Source organism: Amphiprion ocellaris, chromosome 3, assembly GCF_022539595.1.
Source record: "Amphiprion ocellaris isolate individual 3 ecotype Okinawa chromosome 3, ASM2253959v1, whole genome shotgun sequence".
NCBI classification, from domain to species: Eukaryota; Metazoa; Chordata; class Actinopteri; family Pomacentridae; genus Amphiprion; species Amphiprion ocellaris.
The window spans coordinates 33,081,028-33,106,684 of NC_072768.1; the positions used below are offsets into that span (position 1 = coordinate 33,081,028).

The 25,657-nt window shown below is 37.7% G+C and overlaps 1 long non-coding RNA gene across 1 annotated transcript in view; it reads left to right on the forward strand.

The window, feature by feature from the left end:
• Positions 1–3,282: 3,282 nt before the first annotated feature.
• Positions 3,283–25,657, forward strand: part of LOC111577630 (uncharacterized) — a 171,485-nt gene continuing 149,110 nt past the window's right edge. The window contains exons 1-2 of the long non-coding RNA XR_002746941.2: positions 3,283–3,407; positions 5,408–5,539. This is a non-coding gene — a long non-coding RNA (uncharacterized LOC111577630). The remainder of the gene's footprint in view (positions 3,408–5,407; positions 5,540–25,657) is intronic.

A 25,657-nucleotide genomic window follows, 5' to 3' on the forward strand; every position in this document is an offset into this window, starting at 1 on the left:
GCACATATGGCCGCAGCAGAAGAACAGATAAAGAAATCACTCAGTGAGCAGTGACAGCAAAACCATAAGCAACACGACTTTGGATCAGATTCAACACCTCATGGAAAAAGTCCAGATGGTTTTCTTTGGACACTGGAGACAGACTGAAGGATAACTGTGACACCTGTGACTTCGGCTTGTTTAATTTTATACAATAGTCAAATATCTCAACTATGACTACAATCCTGATCTGACAATAATCAAGCAGTTTTGCTTTTTTTTCTTATTGTTGCTTCACCTGAACATTTAGAATGATGCAAGTTTGACACTAGACATCAGTTCTCACAAGGGAAAGTTGCTCCACTTTCTCCTTGAATCAAAGTTTGTGTACGTGTACATTAAACACATTAGAACTACTTTGAAAATCATTCATTCAGTTTATACCAGTGTGAAATGAAAACTTTAAACCTCTAGTGCACTCAAATTAGACTTTTTGACCCTAAAACCAGCTGGTATGTTTGAAAGGTGTATTTTTTGTTGTAATAAATCACCATAATTTCATTATTTATCAGAGCCAAAAACTGCAAAAAACAGAAAGAATAGTCAGATTTTTCAACTTTCTGACCATCCTTGAATGCATTGTGTGCAAAGTGCACGAAAAAAACAGCCAAATCTGAGCTTAGAATTGTGGTATTTCATTAAAATCACTTTATTCTACATGTCTCATTCAAATTTTGCGAAAAATAAAGTCTTTGAACTAAAATAATTTTGTAAAAAAAATACAAAAAAGTCTGTACACCTCAGCGCATTTAAGAAACCATGACTGACTCAGCTGTGACCAACAGTCTTGTAACAAAAATTCTGAGAGTTTCCAATGACTAGAGAGACTAAGAGGAGAATAAAACCTACTGGATCAATAAAATAAATGTGGCATGGCTCAAAAACAGTTTAAAGAGGAATAAGTTGTTTTAAAGGTACATTCAGCATGGTGAAACATCTTTTTACAGCAAGCAAGATCACCTCTAAATCCAATAAATTACACGTCTATCAAACTATGAGCATTTATTTTCTTCCCAGCTATGTTTAGAGATTGGATTATATCAGCCCTTTCAATATTTAATCTCTCTTTCAAAGAACACATTGTTATTACAATCGTTAATGTCGTTAAGCAACAATTTTTTTTCATATATTTGCTGTTGTGCAACAGTTGCAGATAAAAAAAGTCATGCTTCATGTCTGCGAAGTGAGAAAACCAGAGCTGACCACAATCGAGCCAGCTGAAAAGCATCAAAAACTGTGTATCTATTGCTCTACTGTCCCGAAATCTATTAAATCTGCTGCAACATTTTGGTTAAAACTAAATTTCCCACAAGATAATACAATCCCTCCTGACAGGCGCTGTGCTGAAAACATTATTTCTATGGAATTTTCCTGACATTTTCTATTTGTGTCTAGAAAAAAGGGACTAATAGGCTGTGTGGATCGAATACAAAGGCAGATACTATGCAAGTTACGAGAGAGAACGGACAAATGTGACATGTTTGATTCCACTGAAGCACTGTGTGGCTGCAGTGTCACAAGCAGAGTCTGGCTGTGTTGATTTTGTGTTATGAGCTGAGGTGATGGGGGAGTGCAGGTGAGAGATCAGAACACAGAGTAACAGACAGACACAACACAGAGCAGAGAACAGAATATAATGAACACTGACAGCATATATTCAGCGGTGACGTTCAGAGAACAGCACATACCGTATGTAGCCACAGCTTTCACAAACCCAAAGGACGTCATATATTTGTTTGTAATGATACAAAAGCTCTCGCACTCGAATGTGAGTCGCATTGAATTATATGATTAATTACTTCCTGCGTTCCCTGTACAGTCTGTCACACTCATATCAGTTCTGGCCAGGTATTGCTATAAGAATAAACTAAACCTACTGCAGCACATTACATTTCCGTACTTATTTTGCCAATGCACCATGTGGGCTACTCAGCTGTCTATTAATACTTTCTGCAAAACAAAGAAAGCCAACACTGCTAAGGATTTTCTAAAAAACAGGGAACATCCAAAAACTATTCTAAAACTAGTAAGACACAAAAGAGCAGGACCGATGCATCTGGTGACATATTATTTAATTTCAATTAACATGGCCGCTGTCCCAGCTAGATTTGATTTGTTCTAAAAATGTTCTGAGAAAGTTTTGTAAAGTTGTCGCCATGAGTTCAGCGGGAAGTTTTTTTTTTTTTTCTCAGAACCCTCTCCTTGAAGACAGAATGAACTTCTCTAAAGTCATTTTTCTTGCATTCAGAAGTCCTTCCTTTGTTATGAAAGATTGTGGAAGGTTCTATAATGTATTACCTCAACAACATCACCAAAACATCCTCAGAATATTATATATATTATATCAATATATTCCTGGCTTGTTGGTGTAGTTTATTAGAAAATTAGTAAATACTGACTTAATATTATATCAACTGTAGCCCACAGTAGACTAACAGATACAGAATAAAACCATGGCACTCAGAGTATGAATGTGTTAAATATGGGAATGGATGAACTTCAAAACTGGTTGAAGAGGGTTATGGTGAAGTAAACAGGGTTCAAAATAATATTAGGGTAAACTGGGGAAAGATGCCCCTCCCCTTTTCTCTTTATATATATATATATATATATATATATATATATATATATATATATGTACACACAAAGCATGTGTATGGGAAGAATTTAGAGGGTAATTAAATGAGAGGGAACTACAGCTTTGTTTTCATAAAACTAAATGTGAAATCTTGAAAAGGGGGAAAAGCCCCTAACCTCACAAGTCACTCTAAGCAATATAATCTTGCTACTTATGAATAAGATTAACTATATTCACAAATTTTGATGTTGCTCTGATGTTAAATAACACATAGAAATTATTTTATCAGAAATCAAACATGTAAACACAAGCTTCTTCCCTGAAAAATCCTAATCTTACACTTATTTCAGGTAATGATTTTTTTTTGTTCAAACTAATGGATAATCCTTCACATGACTCTCATGTTAACAATAAATACGAGTTTTTATAGGCATATTCTACTAAAGAAAACAACTAAAAACAAAACACAGACTCTTATTTTGTTCTCTCAGGATATTCTGCCATCTTACCTCAAAATCACTTTTCTTTCACCTTGTCCTGGTTTATTCTACACGGAAATTAATAATATGCTTTATAAATTTAATTATCTGCCAATTATTGACGTAACTTCCTTCAGAATAACCAATAAGGTGGTTTGTCCCGCCTCTGGGTGTTTCCTAGGGATGCGCTATCAAGGTTGAAGGCCACAGTAACTCCAGCCACATGGGTTTTGTGGCGGCTAACAGTTAGCCTAGTTTTCGCCTAAACCTTTGTCGCTGTTTTCTCTTCTAAAATGTGACACTGTGCACAGGTGAGTTACTTCTTTAAACGCTATGCCAAACTGTGGTGTTGTTAACCCGGTTTACTTACGCTAAAGGCATTAGCGAGCTAAAAATGCTAGCCGAACTGCTAATTATCACAACGTGCTTCTACCTTGACTCATGCTAATTGCGTTAGCAAGCTGACAAACTGAATGTGTTCTGAGTTGAGAGAAAAATAATAAACATGCGTTCTGTATAGTGTTGTATTTGCTAGACTTCAATATTTGATAATTATTTGATTTTTCTGCTATAAAAACGCATACATGAGCTAATTTTACTCCTTTAAATTTGTTATTGCTTCATGTATTAAGTAAACTCTGTCTACTTGGAACATTTATAATACATTTTTATATTTACCTGCAGCTGTAATTAGCATTTCACAAGTCCAGAAATAAAACCAAGTTGGTTAAAATGTGACTGATGACAAACTGCTAAGAATACCAGCAAAGGTTATGGAAGGATGTGGCTCATTATATGCAAATATATGATATATGGGGAGATAAAATAAAGTTTTGTCTAACTGTGAATCTATATTCAAGGTACCACCTTATGTGTCACATGTCAGATTCAGCCTACTTGCAACTGTATTTGCAGCTGCATATAAATAAAATTGAAATATTTTTTGACAAATATAATCAACATTTTACAAGTTCTAAAGCAACAATGGTTGGTTATCGATATCTGACTCCTAGGTGTAAGTCTATTGCAAACATAACTCACAATACTTGCACAGATTTTGCTAGAATGTGTTGCAGTAACTGGTAACGCTGTAGTCATATTAAATCATCACATGTGAATGTTTAGGTAGGTAAAATTAAGCTAGATCTAACTGTGAAGCTGTATTCAAAATATGGAAGGTGTTCTGCGGGTTGACTTCACTTGAACACACCTTTGTTCTGGATTGAATTAGATTAGGTTAAACTTTATTCTCATGGAGTAAAGTGATAAGACAATGAAATGCAGCCTAGTATCTAACCAGAAGTGAATAAGCAGCATGGTATACAGCATGGGTATGCACAGTTTGTTCCAGTAGAGATCTTTTGCAACTTGTTAAAAGAAATCTTTTCTCCTGCATGTTATCAGATGTGCAGTATACCGTCTCAAAACTTTTAGACACGATGGTGACGAGTTTAGTAGTGAAAAACTTACATTTTCTGCATTTCTGGTTTGTTTTCACCGTGGTTAGGGACTGAGTAACCCAGATGTCATCTATTTGCAAGACTATTTGTGTCCATGTTTGTAAAGCTGTGCATGTGTTAATTTAGCTGCCTTGACTGTGCTACTGCTTTATGTAAAAAGGCAAATTCATTCTTTACCTGCACTTGTGTCCACAAGGGTCTGCACAAGTAGGTTCTGTCACCCACCCATATCTGAACCCCTCGTAGACATCCACATGCAGCACAAAATCTGTGGTCATGGAAACTGTCTACGCTGCAAGCGCACGGACTGCACATGCTCTAGAAAAAAAATATAATGCTCATAAACAAACACTTATTATGAGGAGTGCGATGAGATTCTCTATCATTTAAGGAGCTGTAATTGAAATAGTCGATGCCTGACTTTCAGGGTACATAGTTACCGCCAATGATGCCCAAACAGTAATTTTTCAGAGATGCAGTGCTATGTCCACCCACTGTGCTCGACACACCTCATGAATAATCACATTGACAAGGTGCCTCAGCCCAGTCTGTAATTAGCTGCTACATCCTTTTACAAAGCGCCAAGTTACAGCCAGCCTTTCACAAAATATATACTCAATATTGTAGTATTTTTAGAACTGTGTATGCATCTGTGTTTAAAGGTCTTTGGTCCTTAAAAACACATATGGACATTTGGTTTTCAGAATGGCCATGGATGGAATTAAACAATTGTTCAACAGAATTAAAAACAGTCCATAAAGCATATTGCCTTCAGGTTTTATTCTGTGGTGAGTAAAGTTCATGGGTCAACTTAAAGCTTAAGTGTAATTTGACTTTGACTGTATTTGTAGGACAGAAGATATAAGGAGAAACCCTGGAGGTTTTCTGCAGAGTCCCATAGAAGATTGGCTTCTTTCCGTTTCAAGAATGGCGAGCGGAGCCTGTATGGAACTGAGCCCTTCAACCTCCATGCCTGAAGTGAGGTAAGATCTAACTGTACTCTCACATACATGAGATGAACACATACTAAGGGTGTTAATTATTCACCGGTTATCAGTTAATTGAAATTATTAGTTTAACTGATTTAAGAATATGTTACCTGATAAGGGAAAAGACAAGGGACAGGTATTTCAACGTGTTACAGATTTGCTGTAGCACCTAGTTGCACCACCAGATGGCGTTTCTTCCCATTTAATAGCATTGAAAAGTATAGTTTGTTTGCTGTGTAGCCACCGAAAGAGGTGTTCGCTGTAACTACAGGCTGTTGCATGAGAATGTTAATGTTCAAATCCAAATTGTTAAGTGTATACTTTTGCAATGGTTACATCAGTTGTGCTGTGTTTGAAATTTGATTGTTGTGGATGGATGTGGCCAAGACTATTCTGAGAGTTTTACTAGCAGTGGGCCACAATGACAGAGATTTTTGGAGCAGTTTAATGCCTTCTAGCCAGTGTTCTTTTGTAGAAAACAAACCCAAAGTTACTGGGACAGCATTCATGTGCTTATATGTTTATAAGGATGAGCTGATTTTGCAGTAAACATCAGGAATCTGTTGTTCAAAACGGATTTTCAGCATATGTAAAGATGGCCACAGTGCCTAATTTGCTTTTGTGATTAATCGACTTGTGACTTTTGGTTAAGAAAATTGTTTGGACTTTGCATCAATAATTTGCTCGCAATTTGTTTTTTTTTTTAACTTATTAATTTTACTGAATGTTGGGGTGTAATCCTGCAAACCCCAAAATAACCTGTTGTTTATGCAGCAGCTCTGTTGCATGTATTGCATTATTGTTATCCATCTTTAAGGCTCCTGCCATTCCTGAAATCTCCTGATACTTATATAATATTGGTAACTTAACATCTTTTATTAGTATTACAGACTGCAGTCAAAGAAATGAAACATCATTTTTACTTAACTTAGTAATGTTAACCGGTCGCCAGTTCCTATGATCAACAGCTTCCTAGTTTATAACTGCAGTCCATGCACAACCCTTCTGAGAATGGGCAGGTCTTTGCCTGGGAGAGAGAGGCAGGGGACAGAAGAAATTCCCTGCTTAGGAAAATACACCTAGGATGGACGCTCTAGCAAAACTGCATCCCAACGTGCAGAAACCCTGTTGCAGAATAAAGAAGCACTACAAGTGCCTGTACAGTTTTCTCAGTTTTAAATGCAATAGTCACTTTAGTTAGTTGTGTACTGCATGCAGGATTACTCATGTAATCAGTTCTTGAGGATCTGCACCTTTGTGGAAAGTCTGTTGCCATCCAACTCCGTTAACACTTTCTGAAAAAATTCTAGCATGTGTCTCAGGTCTTTGGGGTAGCTGAGGTTTAAACTGTAGATCAGGCCAAGCAGGGATGCACACTCGTTTGCCATGTCTCTCAGATCTTGCAACACTTCAGCTCCCTCGATTATGATGCCAACACCCTCAGGCGGCTCTGTGGGCTCTGCTCCCTCATGTTGGATAACCTAGATTTCCATGACCTTTTCCTCCATTCCTCTCATTGTACCAGGTTCAGCAGCCTCAAAATGGGATTAGAATAAAGCATTAATGAAAATGTGTTGAAGAGAAATTGGACTGCCACATGTTATAATCAGTGTCAGTTAATCTTAAACAACACAATTTAGTCATACTGGGTTTTAATGTGGACATTTTTGTCCTTAACAGCTTTAGATGAACAATTTTGTCCATACAGTATATTATGGACTAGTTATAAGTGATTGGTTCAAATAAAAAATATATATGTTAAAATGAATATTACAAGATAATTTGATGCCATATGCATGAACACAGCTTAAATGATCAAGAAAATAAAAAGTCATAAATATCATTGGTGAGGCACAAAGGGTTAATTTTCACACAGTTGTAAAAGATACCATAACAATTTGCAAAACTCAGATAAAAGGTATTTGTTGGGCTATGGTTCATACTGTATGTTGAAACTTACCATCATCATCATGTGCCGTCTTCGTTCCGAAGGCTGGCCACCATAGATCTCCGTTTGTGTCTATTCTCCACTGCTCTCTTTGCTTCAGTGTATGACTGTGTTGCACTTCACCTCGATGTCATCACTCCATTTACCTCTCTGCCTTCCTCTTGCATCCTTCGATGGTGCCTTCAAGAGTTATGTTGGGGAGCTTTCCAGCACTGTCATGCAGTATGTCTGTATCTGCCAACTTACCACATAGTCCTTCATGAAGCTTTCAGGATTTTCACTGAGGTACTCACAAAGTGCTTTGAGGACACATTGTTGTTGTGTTTCAACAGTACAGTTTTGTGAGGGGCAAACAAACTTTCAGGATGTACGCATAATAAAAAAATATATACCATGTTCTCATTATCTGTACAAGAACAAGTACAGCACCCAAAAAGAATCAGGGAACCAAACGGGGACAGAGATTTGTAGTGGCATGCATACATGATGGAAAGAGTGATAAAGATGGTGACACACGAGCAAAGGCCCAAACGCAACCATTTCATAGAACTCCCTGCCTTCTCCATGGATGCCATGATCATGCTTATCTTGTGTCCTGCTGCTCCACCATTCTTTCTAACCACCTTCATGAACTGGTTGGATTACTGATCCAGTTTGGACATGAATGTGGACAGCATAGGGAACAGTGGTGATGCAGATGAATTCTGCATGTACCTGAAACACAATACAGAGATGCAAAATTAAATTTTCAGCTGAAAAACGGTGTTATACTCAATAGCTCATGCGGTGCGAAAAGGGGAATCATTTATTCTTATTTATAGGGGTTAGCAAATCAAGACTTTCAAATGAAATTATTGGCTGCTACATGTATAAACATATAACATGTATTAAATACACATCAATAATCGTTACATTACCTCGCTCTCAGCGGTTGGTTCCTTTACTTTACCTCTAATAAAAGTGCTTGTCTTTCTGGCTAAAGACTTTCTTTTGTTTCCCCTGAGGGATAATCAGGACAGTAATTGATCTCTGCTTTCGTGGCTTTTTCACTGCATCGGGACCTTTGCCTGTTGTCCCATGATTGTCTTTGGCTTCATTTATGCTCAATTCTGGGCATCCAGTGTTCCGCAGTCTAATGTGGTGGTTGGCCATTTTGTACTTTAGGCTTATTTTCAATCCGTAATGACCTGAGACTGACCCTTGCTCCTTTTGTTACTAGAGCCAGATCATCAATATCTTCATTCGAGGGATACATTTTGTCTTTGGTAATTTCTGATCCCAAACCCTCTACGATATCAGACTTGAGTTTGGTGCTTGGATTCAGAAGAGTGTCGCTGTTGTGAAGGGCCTGATTGGCCTTCTCCAGCTGAACCTCTATCTCATAACTGAACTGAGGTATTGGAAAGGTTTGGGGCCATAGCGCTGAGACCTAAGGGATGACCCTGAAGATGTAGATTCAGGGGAGGAAAGTATGCCTGTGTCTGCCAACGATGAAGAAGGGCAATCAAAATCTAATCTTGATGTGGAGCAGTATGGTGAGGACTAGTGCCTGACCTACGGGGCAAGTAAATTATTTTAATTCTGCAGCACTTGACAAGTTCACAAACTCATTGTCAAAGTCTTTGTCTCTGTACTGCAGTCTGAAATTTCCTGACAAGTTAAATAGTCTTGTAATCTCTTGCTTCAGGTCCTCTGTTGAATCCGGTATTCCAGTGGGAAGAGTCAGTTTGGATGCGTTGTCTATTCCAACTATGACTCTTAGGGTTGCACTCATCTTGTATTCACTCTGAGAAGAACAACAAATTTCTTTAAGATTGATTGTTAGGGCTCTGGTGATCAAAATGTTTTCCTGCAATGACTCAATGCTTCACACTCTGCAAAACAATCTATCTATAAAACTTCCCAAAATGCTGAAATTTGCCTGAACAGTCTACATGTAACACACACTTACCAGGGCCTAACTGAGTCACCAATTTATGCATTGTCTTAAGGTATTGAAAACCCATTTTCTCAACCAGCTTTTTACTGCAAATAATGCGACCCTATACTGGTACATAAAAAAATAAATAAAAAAATAAATCATGATTTTATTTAAAAACTTAAACTTGATCTTGTAGCATAAAAATATTAGATTATGTAAGACCAAACAAAAGTATTATAAGGATTTATAATACATAGATGTCGACTTTTATTGTCTGCTCCCAAAACTGCAGGGCGCAGTGTATCGTAAACACACGTCTACCACGGTACTAAACTAGAGCAGAAAAAGTTTGCCATCGTCTTCACCACTTTCAACGTGGCATTTTACCAAATAGCTGCATTTCAGCAGTTAGTTTTAATTTCATGCCATGAATTGCTCATGACCCTGTTATCACGTTGATCTCTGTGTGATGAATCGTATAAATGCCAGTATTTCTGAACTTCTGCTGCTCGGAGCTCTTGTTCTGCCATGTTTTCTCATCGACTGTGCGTTTTCCACGTGTCTCTGTGTTGTTAGAAAAATTTGGAGGTGCGTGATGCAGTAATTTCCCGCTAGAGGAGGGCAGTGTGAGGGGGCGTGGCTCTCCATGCCATGTCCCATTAATGCAGGAATCTACTGGATTTTTCATGAGCTGTAAGCCATAATCATCAAGAGTTTTTTAAAATTTTATTTAAAGGTTTGGATTATTTCACTTTGTCTAAGGAATTCTGAGTATATTAAAGTGCTACTTTTTGAATCAAATTACAGGAAAAAACTAACTTTTGTCATGTTTTGAGATGACCCTTTAAATTATTGTCAAGGTTGGAAAAATGTGTGTCATTACACGTCAGAAGTCTGTCTGCACTGTTTTTATCTGTGTTCTCCTTGCTGCCTTGAAATGGGCAGGACTCAAATAGAAGAATATGGTGACATACTTCTTAGCACCAATTGGAATTTTGCAATATCTGAATTAAATATACTAGTTTTTGGGACTGTTTGTGGAGATGATATTTGACAATGACCAGGTAGCATAGGCACCTTTCTGATGAAACAGATTGATGAATGAACAGAATGTTTTTCCCTAAACGTGAATCCAATTGAGTGATCATTTTTAAAATTTCTTTCAATACCAAATTATCATTATAGCCATTACAAAAATTTTAATCAGTCCAACCGCAAAGTTGTGTTATATATTTCCGAGAATTTTTGTTCATGTAAAATACTAAGACTCCTTGCAACCTGAATTTGTCCAGACACAAGGCCTCATCGCAGCCCAAATCCTGTCTCATTTAAATTTGCCATTTTGCCAGATTCAGCCCAAATATATTCATGCATCTAAGTATGGATAGGTAAAATGCAGGAGTTTGACTGAGGAATGCTATTTCACAAATGCAGGTATCAAAAAACACCTGATTTGGGTCTAAGAACGGATCAAGAAGAGAAGTAGACTTGTTTTCTGATCAACAAGTCATCCAGACTTGTTAGGGTTAGTTTCAGTCATTCAACAGCGTGAGTTAAGCTAGCAGTTCACAGCTTTTCAACTCTGACGTCAAATTAAATGACCGATTGTACGATATTCAAAACTGTGCATGTGTAAGAAGGATGGAAACCGCGTTGGGACAGTCTTGTGCATACAGGAGTTGTATTTATGTCTGTTACGATAAATGATAACAAAATGTGTAATTTATCCAAACTTTGAAACACAGTTGCATGCTATTTTATCTTTAGCTGGCAAGTAATACAGTGGTCCCTCGTCATATCGCCGTTCACTTTTCGTGGTTTCACTGTATCGCGGATTTTGAAATTACATTTGGTATCACAGATTTTTCGCTATATCGGGGATTATGAGGTAAATAGGTATTTTTAGGTATTTCATATTGTGGCGAGCTGCGTTGAAGAATGACTCTGGAGAAAGGATATCTGCCCTGTATGCACTCTACAACTGGCAGATGCTTTTATTTTGACACAAACAGAGAATAGTGCTTATGAAAATGTGGCAGGAAGTCATCAAACACACTTTAAACTCACGGTCCTGACAACAGAACACTTAACTAAACTAACTAGGCTGACTAAAGCACAAAAACACAATAAAAGACAAACACTATTAACACTGTAACACTAACATAAACCACAATAATGACGACCAGCTCTTCAATCGCTGCATTATTTTACTGGTAAAATAAGCATTTTTCTACCCTAAAAAACTGCAAACAATACAAAAAAGATATGAGATAATTAATAGAACATATTAAAAGAATATTTAATCGAAATAAAACTCGTAGTGTACAGCGCTGGGCTCTGATTGGTTCAGCGACGTGCGGTGTGTGGGGAGGGTTTATAAAGCCTTAAAATATATATAAGTAATGAAATATTGTCGCTACTTTGCCGATTTTTGTCTATTGCGTGGGGGGGGGGGGGGTTTCTGTAACATAACCTCCACGACAGACAAGGGTATATCACTGTATATCACTTTTCTTTTCATAAGGAGATTGCTGTCTCAATCTATTAGTTTTGGTTGTTTGTTTTTTTTTTTTACACAGTTCAGTTTATATATATATATATATATATATATATATATATATATATATATATATATATATATATATATATATATATATATATATATATATATATATATATATATATATAAAGATTTTGCAGCGGACAAAAGTAAAACATCAGAGCAGACCTCCAGTGCTTTGCAGGTGTGGCTGGAAACTCCATAGCTTTCATGTATCTCTTGTCATTTTTTTTCTGCAGCAGGTTGCTTACAGAATCTTTCAGTTCTGTACAATGCAAGACTGTGACAACACATGCAAGTAGTGTCTGTGGCTAGCAATGGTAATGTAATATATGATAAGATATTGCAATGTGATGTCAGCTTGTGTGTTCAGCAGATGTTGAGCTCAGTTTAACACACATAGTCGTGCATGTTTAGTTTTAGTAATTTATTAGTATTCAACTATGCAATGAAATACTTGCATGCTTTGCAAGCGTACATTCCTTTTGTTTCTTTTTGTAGCCTCCAGCTGTTTGACAGTAAATTATGTATTAACTAAAATGGTGTAAAAACAGAAAATAAAAATTCTCATTCTGTGCCATAGCTCGATGAAAACAAATGCAGCCCTTAAGATTTCAGCAGTTGCATAAAAACTTGAAGCCCCTGACAAAAATAGACATATTCAATCCTAAAGTGCTGCAGGGGAAGATGTGTTAGGTATGTACAATTAATCAAACAAAAGTGTGATTTAATTCAACAAAAGAAAGACTAAGCAAAAAGGTTGCTAATGGCTTTTTTTTTTTTTCTCCCTTGAACTAAAATATACATCATGGACCTCTGATGATATTTAATCAATGTATGCTTTGCTTCAGGAACAAACATATCTGTAATATAAAGAACAGTTTTACTCATTAAGGATGCTCTCAAAAGTAATATCATGGATAGTTTCTATTAAAAACACAATGCAGAGTTCATATTGATGGTACTTTGCATTGTGTGCGACCACCAAAAATCCGTATATTTCTATTTAAAGGCAGAAACTTACAGAGATCATTTCCAGTGACTGTTTTAATAAACAGATGTCTATGAGCCGTAATGAGCAGAAGATTCTCAAAAACCACTAATAAGGGCCAAACTTGGAACAGTAATGGAGGCTGTGGATGCTGATCTGAGCGTGGAAGCTCATCTTGGGAGACTGGATTCTGATTTTGGCGAAGGCGTCTGTCAACGAGAAAGATCAGAATGTTTCAGAAAATGTAATGAGAAACTGGTACGAGTGTAAAAATGGAAGATGAGGACATACAGATGTCTGATGTTGTAAAGTGATTTAATTGGATGGACAAAGATTGGGATAACCAGACCACCTGTGCTTCCAAACCTCCAGTACTCCGTCTACCAGTTCAGAGGACACCATCACGTAACATAAATATGAATAAATATTTGAAATGAATGAGGATTTTTTAATTGCTCAAGTCTTCTGATACCTAATATTGGTATATTGGCATCTTTTATTAGCATCACTTACTGGTTGCGCAATACTAAAGAGACATTTTCATCATTTTGCTGTACTAGTTGTAGTTGTATTCTTTTTTTAAATCCAAAAATTAACTGCATTTGTAATTCATCCAGTTTTAGAACACAATTGTATGCTGTTTTTTGTCTTTAATTGGCAAAAAATATGTATTTTTTCTTCTCATAAGAAGACTGCTGCTGTTTTTTTTTTTTTTTTTTAAGTCAACCTGTAAGACACACTTACCTCGCTTTTATAAAGTGATGAATTGGATGGACAAAGACTGAGATAACTAGCCTACTTGTGCCTCTAAACCTCCAATGCAATGTCCACAAGTTCAGAGGTCACCTTGTAAGAGATAGACTGATTATCGGCCTGGCAACTTATCGTGCCCAATATTTGTCATTTTTCAGATTATCGGTATCTGTATTTTCATTGACGAATTATTGAAAAATTAAATGTGCTACTTCAGGTCTGATGCAGTCTCCTCTCTCTGTCTGTCATCACTCTGTGGCCTCAGAAATGTCTCTCAAGCAGCAAAAACTGAACAAGAAACACAAACCAGGAAATTAGCTTCTCTCACAGCAGCTAAGGCTATGCTAACAGCTAGTGGCTAAGTCAGAAGGCCTACAGATTAACCTGAAACAGAGTCTGGAAAACAATAAGATAATATATGCATCTCAGTGGGAAATAAAAGTGACAGAACAGTTAAAGATTAAGAAAATAGAGAACAGTAGATGTAACTACAGGAGACAAAGTGATCAATCTCAGTAGATCCCACATAAACAGAGGAGAGAGTCCTAATTTAATCACTCCTATTTCTATTTTACATATTCACTTATAGTCACCCTTATTAATGAAGAAGTGTAGTTATGATTGACAGGTTCTCTCCCATTATTTGCTGTTAAAACATTACATTTACTGTCTACGCGTGTCAAATATCGGTTATCTGCCTTTCTACTTGGCGTTGTTATCGACCCTATAACTGCCATTTCGATTGATCCCAACTTAGCATAAATGTAAGTTACTATTTGTAATAAGTTATTTTTTTCTAAAGTCTCTGGTGTGTAGCATTGGTAGCTTAGCATCTTTTGTTAGCATCACATCCTAGTTACTGGTTTATTTGGAAGGACACAAAAGGTGCTCGTTGATCCCAGTACAAGAAGAAGAAGACGATTCCAGACCATGTGAAAAGCTAAATCTCACTATGATAAAGACAAGTCAAGACCAGCAGTAGAAGAGGCTTATGGCACTGTGGGATAATGGGAAAAATATCAAGAGACTGAGACTGGACTTGGACACTACAGTTGTGGAGAAAATAGTGAAAGGAAAGGGATAGTAGAGAGAGAGGGAGGGAAAAAACTACAGCAGGAGATGCTACATGAGAGGAGTGGAGATGAAATGAGAGCAGAGTGGAGTGTAGAGGAGAGGAGTGGAGGGCTGCACTGAGAGGCTCTCACACCAAACTAATGTGTTTTGTGGCATCCAGCAGGTGTGTCGCTTGGACAGGAATCCAGACTGGTCAGCTGGATTTGGGACAAAGAGAGACAGAGAGAGACACAGGGAATGCAAATACACAATTATGTCTGCGTGTCATGTTTGGTCAATGATATTATGCACACCTTCCTCATATTTTTAAGTCTTGTAATAGAATTGTTTTAATAACTTTGTAGCAATAGTCATGTCATTTTTTTAGTAATTAAATTATGTAGTAATGTCGTTAAGGGCACCCAGGTTGGTCTCATTTTCAACTGGTCACATTTTGTCACTTTGTTAGGACCCCTTAGCATCATTTGAGAAATTGCAATGTAGTCTGATGAGCCATTAGAATAAACAGTGAACATCTGTAACAGACGGCAAGAGACTGATGCCTGATGCTTTCTGCTGGTGTCCTCACTGTTGCTCCTTTTAGGTAACTAAAAGCTTGACCTTAAACACATGTTTAATGTTCTAAAAAGCTATATTTGAACCCAAATGATAATGTTTTCGTAAACCTTAACCATATCTTTTTGGTAGCTGAATGTGACCTTACACTGAGTAATCAAACTGAAGTCACAAAGTAAAATGAAACTATACTGTAAAAAAATTCTTTAAAAGTGTTTGGTTGTATATATGTGTCTATAGAGATGCTTTTTGCTGCTTTCTGGTATTTTCACAGGATGAAAGCCTTGTGACTTATACCACTTCCACCCCTCTAATGTCTTTATGAGCCTCTTTTTTGAGTGAAAAAACTTCTACACATACGTTCACATCGAATATTTATAATGAAGACACCTTCTGAACATCTCTGAGCTGCAAGAAAATTTGACAAAACAGGTGATTTGGGAATGAGAATGGGCTGATTTATCCACAATAAATGTCCTGTTTACTGTCTGCGTCAGCAATGTTTGATGACAGGCGGGTAGTACATTTCCAAACCTTTATTGTGCAGTAGAAAAACACCTGACTGGTTTCTTCTCCACAGCAGTAGTGCAGCTAGTACAGTAGATTATGGCTATCATTGTATTCAACACAACAGTGCAAACTCTGCAGTAGTAATGTCCAATTATCCAGGACACTCAACCTTATCACCAGTCAGTGCAACATTGATAGTTAATGATTGAGCAGAATCTTTGTTTTTAGGTTTAATTCTGTGTTGTTGTTGGGTTTTTTTTGTCATGATTTTGAAATCTTACAAACACATCCACTGTGTATTAATACAGCAACCTAAGTCCACACATTTAAGTAGCTGTTTTCTAAATCTTTTGTTCTCTTGCTGTTGTATGATCCCAACACGTCAGATTCAACAGAGCCGAGACAGGTGAGAAAAAAGTAGAGACAGACATGGGAAGGAGAAAGAAGGAGAGGTGTCGTGTCCACTGGCAAAGCTCTCGGTCATTCACAGATTTGGCTCGGAAACATCAGTGGCAGGAGGGCAAGCTGGGAAAGGTGTGAGTCCTTGTATGTACATCTGTGTGTCCAGGTGATGGAAGGGAAAGAAAAGGCGAGAAAGGGACTGAGATGGAGTAACCAGATGAACAAAGAAGGTGGAGAGGCGGGAAGAAAGGGAGGGTGAAAGCAAGGAGGTGAGAAATTTGCCAGGACAGAGAGACGGAGTGAGAGAAGAGAGGCAGGGATGCCATATGGCAGCACTTCAGGAGAGGACGGCTAAGATGATTGATCGAGGAAGAGGTGACTTAGTGCACATTCGGTCCGCTGGGTGACCATTACCGCTCACAGGACCCACTCTGGATTGGAGAGATGAGTTTCACATCCAAAATAAATAAGAGAAAAACACTGAGCATGAAACACATTTTACTCTCCCAACACATTTTACTTTAATCCAGACACTGACACTGAAGAGGAGTGATCTTCATTCTGTTCAACCCACCACATCTTTTTCTTGTTCATCCCTCTTGACTCGTGTCTTATCTGCTCTGTGTTCCTCTGCTCGTCACATTTTCTTAAATTGCAGCATCTTTTCTCTCATTTCTTTGCCCACAGTTTTCTTTTTTCTCCACATTTAAAGAGATGCAACCAATCCTATGGCCAGTCATATCTTTAATCAGTTTACTGTTTATTGAAGAAAAGAGGTGAAACTGTTTCCTCACTTTATGGTGTGTTTTTGGACACACAAAAATTGGAGCCCTTTAACAGTTTTCATACTGCAAAATAAGTTGTGCAGAGATTTTATCTGCCAAGAAAACAGTCTTTTTCTTTAAAACAGCACTTACACACTCAAAGTCTTCCTTGGCTGTCGTGTGCTTGAATAAAGGATTTATTTTAATTGGTGTGTGAAGACCAGCAGTCTTAAGTTTAGTGTTCCTTTGTGCTCCAAATTAAATGACATGTTGGTTTTCTATTTGTTTTAGAACAAGACATCGTGTTTTTAGATTATTTTGTCTTGCCTTTCAAGATTATTCAGGCCAGTGAATGACTTTAAGGTCTACGTGTCCACAAGATGTATGATGTTAACTTGACACACCCATGACATCTCAGTGCAGCCCTAAATTTGAAACTACGAGGACTGTATGCAACGCTATTGCAACTACTGTGCATGAAAGGTGAACTGGACACTCTTCTGTTTAAGCGGTTGCACACAGTTTTCTTTTGCAGATTGTCCAGTCAAGCACAAAAAAGAAAGCATCTCTTCTTACTGTCAGCTCACCATCATGAGTTTTCATACCTCAAATTGTAGTATGTATGTTTGAAAGGACAAGCATGTGTATTAAGGATTGAAAAATGTTAAATCCTTTTTTAAAAATTTAGTTTGACAGATTTTCAATGTGTGGTAAAACTACAGAGATTGTCTAGTTTATAAAATAATTGTAAATGTAAACAAAACTATACATAGTGTCCACACCAAAAATTTTCTTCTACGATGTCTGGCTGTAAAGTCAAACTGTATGTAAATTCGCTAAAAATAGAATTATTTTACAGATATTTACTATTATTTCCACAGATTTTTTGTTAGTCAATGTCACAATATGGGATTGTTTTTACAGTGCAAGTCAAAAATTTTGTATGTAAAACACATACACATACCCCAAATTGTAGTATACTTGTTTGAAAGAACAAATATGTATATTAAGGATTGAAAAATGTCAATTTGACAGATTTTCAATGTGTTATTAAATTAATTATTAATTTAAAAAAATGGTAATATTTTAAATGTTGACTCGAAAAAAATAAGCCAAACTTTACATATTGTCTACATCAAGTCTTCTTTCTTCTGCAGTATCTGGGAGTAAAATCAAACTGTATTTAAATGTGCTGAGAATATAATTATTTTACATTTTCCTTTATTTGATTGATTGATTTTTAGTTTTTGAATGTCACAACAGTCCACCTTTTTTTTTTAAAACTTATTTTTTCCAGATTTTCACAAGTTTTTGCAGGATTGTTTTTACAGTGTAAGTCAAAATGTTTACATGTGAAGCATATACACATACCCAAATTGTAGTATGTCTAGAAGCACGTGCAAGTCCACTGTTCTGAGTCTGCAGCTGTCTGGGGACACAGATGCAGAAGCCATGAATTGGCCTTTACAAATCACTTTAGAAAAAAAAGTGGCATTTCGCCTCACCATCCGCCCGTAAGTCAAGTTACAGTCTACCTCCATGTCTGTCCGAATTTGATCTTGATCTTTTGGATATAAAATGTCATCAGCTCGTCATTTTATCCTGTTACATACCTATTTCAAGAACAGGGATTTGCTTTGTGAGGTTACAGTGACCTTTATACATACATACCTTTGACTACCTAAATCAAATCAGTTCATCCTTGAGTCCAAGTGAACGTTTGTGCCAAATTTGAAGAAATTCCCTCCAGGTGTTCAAGAAATCTCATATTCACGAGTATGAGATGGAGGGATGCATGTATGTATACATGGACAACATAATGACAACAACATAATGTGTCCAACATCAACTGTCGCCATTACAGAGTATTAAAAATCCCTGATATCAAAGTCAGCTTTATTGTCAATTCTTCAATATGTACATGACATACCAAGAATCAAAATTTCGTTACTCTCTCTTCGTGCAACAGTAGACATTAAATAAACACTTAGAAAATAAGATATTAAAGGGCAAAAAAAAAGAACAAAGGAAGCAAAATTAGAGCCGAGCAACAACTAAGAACTAATGAATAATAATAATATGAAGTGGTAATGTTCTAATTACAGTCAGATTAGGCTCAGGCACAATAGTGACTTTAGTTAAATGAATGCAGCATTGTGGTTTAGGTTAAAATGACTTTAGGTTTTGTTAAGGTTAGAGGCTCTTTTTCTTTATCGTTACAGTGGCAATCTTAGGATAAAAATTTGTGTGCCATTATGATAACCTTATTCTTTTCTTTTCTTAGGATTTCTAGCATTAAAATTGTACCATACAGCACAAACACATTTTTAAGTTCTGTTTACTTCTAACCATGGCTGCGCTGTTTACAGAGAAGTGCATGACTTTATAGTGCAGTGAAAAATGAGGAAAAAGGTGACAAAAACACTCCCAGACTGCTCGGGGTTCAGACGGTTAACTGGAATAAGTGTTATCAAGCTAAGGTAACTCACCTCAGCTGTGCCTGTGCAGAGAGGCTTCAAATATGGTGTTTGTTTTTTCTCAGAGGAGAATTCAAATTTCAGCTGTACTGTATTGTGAGTCAAAATTGCTATGAAATCATGCTGCAAGTGTAAAAGTAAACAACAACAATAAAATACAGGCTCCCAAAGTCAGTATTAACAGAGATTCAAAGCAGCAAAGAGGCTTTAAAGATTTAAATATTACGGACTAAAACGCAGCCAGGTTAGTAAATGAAAGCAAACACTGATCTCCTTCCATCTGACTCGTTTGTCCCTAGACTGTGTTTTTCGGTATCATTACCTGACCTCTTATTCTTCGGTTGTCATTTTTACTACAGCCTCTTCAATAGATTTCATTTTGTGGCACTTGGTAAAATGCCTGATGCTTGTCATTCATCTTGAGAGGACATTCTTGATCTTTAGCATGATCTTTTGTCTTATTTAGGGAAACTTTGGGGCACTTAATTTTGGTCCAAATGCACATGACCGACCACCATATCTTTAGAGAAGATTGTTGGCATTTAACAGTTCTGGGAAACCCTGGCTCATGTCCAATGCCTGCATTTTTTTCATGTCTTGTGCTATTGTTTGTAAATCCTCATGGCAACAATGTCAGTGAGAGATTTAGGTGTTGACAACATGGGCAGCTGCCCAGGACGGCATTTTGCCAGAGTTATCTATCAAATAGCACAGCTCCGTCTTTGTACAGTAGCCTGCTAATGCCATTAGTAAAATTGCCACCCACCAAAAAGTCACGCTTGCAAATTAGTCATCACTCTTGATCAATTCAGTGATGAATCCAGCAATGCCGGATCTAGTTGGAAGCAAAGGACAGCTGAGTCAGAGAGAGGAAAAAAAAAAAAACCCGCAACACAAATCAGAATTTGTCGAAGCAATCATTTGCCTACACCTGCACATGCCCTCACATTGAAGAACAAAAAGAAAAAAACCTTGAACATAATTAAGTTCCAGTAACTCCAGAGAGAAAGCAGCAGAAAAAAGATGATTTTTTGCTGTTAAGTTACATCTGGTTATGAAATCCTCTCCTCTGGTGCACACACACACACACACGCACACACACACACATCTACCATGAACAGAGACTTAACCTATAATAAGAATTAATTAGCTCGCACATTTTACTCCTGAGAATCTTGGATTTAGTGTCTTAAGAATATTGCATGACATTAAGGAAATACAAGGCCAAAAACTTCACTTCACCGTCAGCAAACTTTGCTTAGTTTCAGATGAGGTCATGCGGGATGTTTTCAGTCATGCGTCGGGCATGTAGAGCTTTAATGGATGGAGGATGGAGATGCAGCAGCTCCCTACTCAGCTGGGTCTCGGAAGAGAATAAGAGGGAACTCTTACGTTAAATAAGAAGGTTTTATACACTTATGTGCTCTCTCTAATGTAGCTAATAGTGGATCTCCTCCTGCACTCCATTCATTCACGCTGATCCACAGGTAATGCACCACTCTTGTTGCACTAATTCTCATCAATTTAGATTTCACCAAACTATGTCACACAACTTTGCTCTTCTTACAGAAATGCAGGTATGGCTGTCTCCAATCAATTTGTGCATGGTCTAATGGGATTTTATTATTATAGTAGAGCCTAAGTCTGCTGACTCTAATGTGTTTCACTCTCAGCCTGTATTTTCTCATCTTTGTTGTTTCTTGTGCAGATCTTGTCCCTGCTAATGCCACTTGATCTGTTCCTGTCATCCTTCCTTTTGTTTTCTCGAGTGGCCTCTTCTGTTTCCTATTATATTATAAAGTCTAGACTTAGACTCTGTCCTCCATCAGCGTTGGACCCATCCACCAACCTCTGCCTTTCTTGCTCTCACTTAAAATTCAGCCACACTACTACCAGATATTAACCTTTATTAGACTCTGTTGTCTCGATTGTTAACAGGATCATCATTGTTCAACGAAAATAAAATCTTTTAGACCTGCATGTGTGAAAATTCATTAACAAGACTTTAAAGGTCAGAAACCATGAAAGCATTAAAAATGCTTTGCTCACAGACGGAATAGCATTCACACCTGTTAAAGCTGCTCGCCTAAAAATCTGAAAATCAACCATTTTGCATCACTGTGATTGAGTGGTCTTGAGCAATGTGTAGCAGGTGAGAAGGTCCTGCTGAACTGCTGTATAACAAGACAGACCACAGTTGTTCCCACTTCTGGGTTTTCAACTGATTTGTTGAAATATGAAGGCAAATTTAAAAGCAGACAGTCAAGATATCATTCTGTTTCTTCTACATGCTGACATAGGATTTAACTTGGCTGATTTTAGTGGTGTATCTCGGTCTTCATGGCAGGTCATCACATCACATTTACTTGTCTACTAGTGATTTAATATGCCCATGTATGGCTGAATTGCTTCAGTAGCCATTGTGTTGCATTGCGTATTTTTAGTGTTTGATCAGAGTCAGAGATGAGCTGGTGTGCTCGAACTGCTGCAAGGTGTGGAGAGTTGGAGACTAAATAAATCTGCATATTCTAAAGGAATCTAATGTACGTAAGCCATTTTAAGGCATTAAAGGATTATTTTCATGAAAATAATTTTAATACACAGAAATGAGTATTTAAGGGTTTATTCATCCCTTAGAGAGGGACTTTAACATAGATAAAAGGTTGATATGACTCAGCGTGTGTGTATTTTATATAGCTTGCAGGGGCAGCTTAATTAAGACACTCATTATTTATTTATGGGGCTGCACAGTGGCGTAGTGGTTAGCACTTTCGCCTTGCAGCTAGAAGATCCCTGGTTCGCGTCCCGGCTTTCCCGGGATCTTTCTGCATGGAGTTTGCATGTTCTCCCTGTGCATGCGTGGGTTTTCTCCGGGTACTCCGGCTTCCTCCCACAGTCCAAAAACATGCTGAGGTAATTGATGATTCTAAATTGCCCGTAGGTGTGAATATGAGTGTGATTGTTTGTCTGTATGTAGCCCTGCGACAGACTGGTGACCTGTCCAGGTGTCCCCTGTCTTCGCCCGAGTCAGCTGGGATAGACTCCAGCACCCCACGACCCTAATGAGGATTGAGCGGTGTATAGATAATAGATGAATTATTTGTTTATTTATATTTTTTTGTAGATCAACACTGCTTTGCTTAGAGTTTTTGCTTTAGTGCTTTCTATATAATTTGTGTTTGTGTGACCCTTAAACTTAATGTCACAGACCCTAAATTGCACTTTTACTCTCATTTAATAAACACTTTATTTCACTTTTCCTTTTTTTAAAGGTGAATAACCTGTGCTGGCACTATTCCCTCCTCTGTACCCACTGCTTCAGCCCCCAAATATGCTCACTCTATCTCGCTAGTATAGTGTGTGTGTTACTTTTCTTGGTTCTGTGTATATGGCATTGGGTTGGTGTTGAGAAGTCTTCTCAAAGCACAGGAAGTTCTGGGTTATTACAGTGTGATTACCAATGGGACTTGTATTCAAATGTTAGTCATCTCATCTCAAAGCATAGGTTCCTGACAGTAAGCTTTTGAAACACAGCCTAAATTATTTTAGATATACTATTAGGATTTTATGAAATTGGCAGTATTTCTTTTATGGTTTTTGAGTTGTTTGGTCGGTTGTTTTATTTCCCAGCTAGAATACACAGTTCAACCAGTGTCACATAGCCAGCTGTTAACGCTGGAGAAAGGTTTGGCTGCAACCATAATCATTTTGCTGTTGGCAAAGATGCAGGGATGGTGCCTCTGAAAAATATTGAAATAGTGGAAATAGTAAAACGTTTACTATAACCTGTTGGAAATCATACTACAATGCGCCTGTTCGACAGCAAATATTGTAAACATATTCTTTGTAGATCTTTACAACAATGTATTGAAAGAACCGAGCAGGCCTGACTTATTACATGATCCAAATATCTGTAAGAACTCGTTATTTTTAGCATGCAGATTGCTAGCTTGGAGGTTGCTCTTTACCACAGCAAAGTGAGATTTAGAAAATGCCAGCACGTCGATAGCGGAAGGGGAGGAGAATTATCCTTCTATCCATCCACTGTTTGTGTTTATTCATAATCAGGTTGTGGTGACAGTAGATTAAGCGAGACATTCCAGACACAATGTTTCCCAGTTCTTCCTGAGGGATCCCAAGTTTTCCCAGGCCAGGTGAGATATTTAATCTCTCCAGCAAGTTCTGAGCCTATCCTGGGATCTCCTCCCAGATGGATGTGCTCAGAAAACCTCCAAAAGAAGGCACCCAGGAGATGTTCTAATCAGATGCCTAAACCACCTCAGCTGGCTCTTCTCGATGCAAAGGAGCAGCAACTCTACTCCGAGCTCCTCACCTTGTTTTTAAGACTGAGACCAATCACCTCACAAAGGAAACTTCATTTGCCCCACTTGTATCATGACTATAGGTGAGGGTAGGAACGTGCATTGACTAATAGATGGAGAGTTTTGCCTTTTGGGCAGTATTGGGCATGTTACTTTTAAAAAGTAATTAGTTACGGTTACTAGTTACTTCTCCCAAAAAGTAACTGAGTTAGTTTTTTTTTTTAAATTTATTTATTTATTTATTTATTTATTTATTTATTATTATTTTTTTTTAGTTTAAATATGTCTAAGAGTTTGGATTTCTTTTTCGAAATAGGTTTCACAAGCCAGTTGCATAGAGTTACATATTCTAATTCTTCAAATCCCCTTTTGAGCTTGCCATTCATTTTAGCGTATTCTGCATCAATATATTTAGAAAATGTCTTTCTGCATGGCTGACCGGCACCTGCTCTCCCCGGTATTTTGCCAATGAGGGCTCTGAAGGAGTCTGAGTCAACTGTTAATAATGGGAGCATATTCTTAACAATGTACCTGCCTGTCATTCCATTCAGTTCAGTCTGTGTTACAAGTTTTTGTGAAGCTGGAGCAGAAAAATCCAGCTTTAGCTGCTTGGTCGGCGGCTCCGTGTTCTTCTTTGTTAGCGGAGCTCACGTTGGCAATACCTGGCCTGCTATCATCATCAACAGTGTCAACAACGGTGTTTTTGGCCACTAGTTTTCTAGAAGCGTGGGCCATTGAGAGATGCTTGATTAGATTAGAGTTGCTTACAGTGGATGTGGACAAACACTTTGCTCTGACACATAATGTACACTTCACATGTACGTTGTTGCCTTTTACCTCAAGGAGAATAAAGTAGTGTCTGTACTTCCACTTTAAAAACGCCAACTTTCCCTCCAGACTTGCCATTGCTGCAGCTTACCTTTGCTAGTTTGGGTGTGTGGGACTGCTGTGTGTGCGTTTGGTTTGTGTGTAAACTGAGCACTGCCTCTGATTGGCTTAGCGTGAAAGCTCATTCTACCTTAGCCAATCATCATCATTTATGCAGTTTTCTCGTCCCTCTCTCACTAAAACAAAAAAAAACAAAAAACCCCAAAAAAACCAGCTTTCCAGCTCCTGTGGCTGAGAGCCAAATCGGATGACAAGAGCCTCAATGAGTAACTTCAGTTTACGCGACCCATTTAATGGTAACTGTAACAGCGTTGTAACAATGAAAATAGTAATTAGATCGATTACCCGTTGCTGAAAAAAATAATACCGCTAGTAAGGACATTATTTCCATAACTGCTTTTGGGTCAGCTCCATCTTCATCCAGATGTTCCAGCACAATGCTTGCATAACTGCTGGCACTGTACCAGTTCGTCTGTCCATCTCACAGCCCATTTTCTATCAGTCATGAACTAGATCTTGGGATACTTAAACTCTTTGACTTGGTGCAGCGACTCACCCCCAACCCAGAAGGAGGAATCCACCATTTTCCAGCAGAGAACCATGGCTTCAGACTAAGAGGTGATGACTTAGTAATGTACTCAATGCACCAAGAATAAATATATATGTAGCTCATTTCAAAACTGCAGAAATTTGGCAAATCCTAAGGACAAGACAGGGACAACTGTGTCAACACATGATGCACTGACAGACAGCATCCTGCCGCCTGAGCTGTTAAGATCAACTTCATATCCTGAGCATTTGAAATTATTGTGGCTTTCTTTGTAATATCTGTGTGTGTGTGCGTGTGTGAGAGTGTGTGTGAGTGTGCATCCAGTTGGTATTTTGAAATTTCCTCCCATAACTGCTGATCCATGAATAGCCCAGCTAGCTGCTTCACCACATGTCCT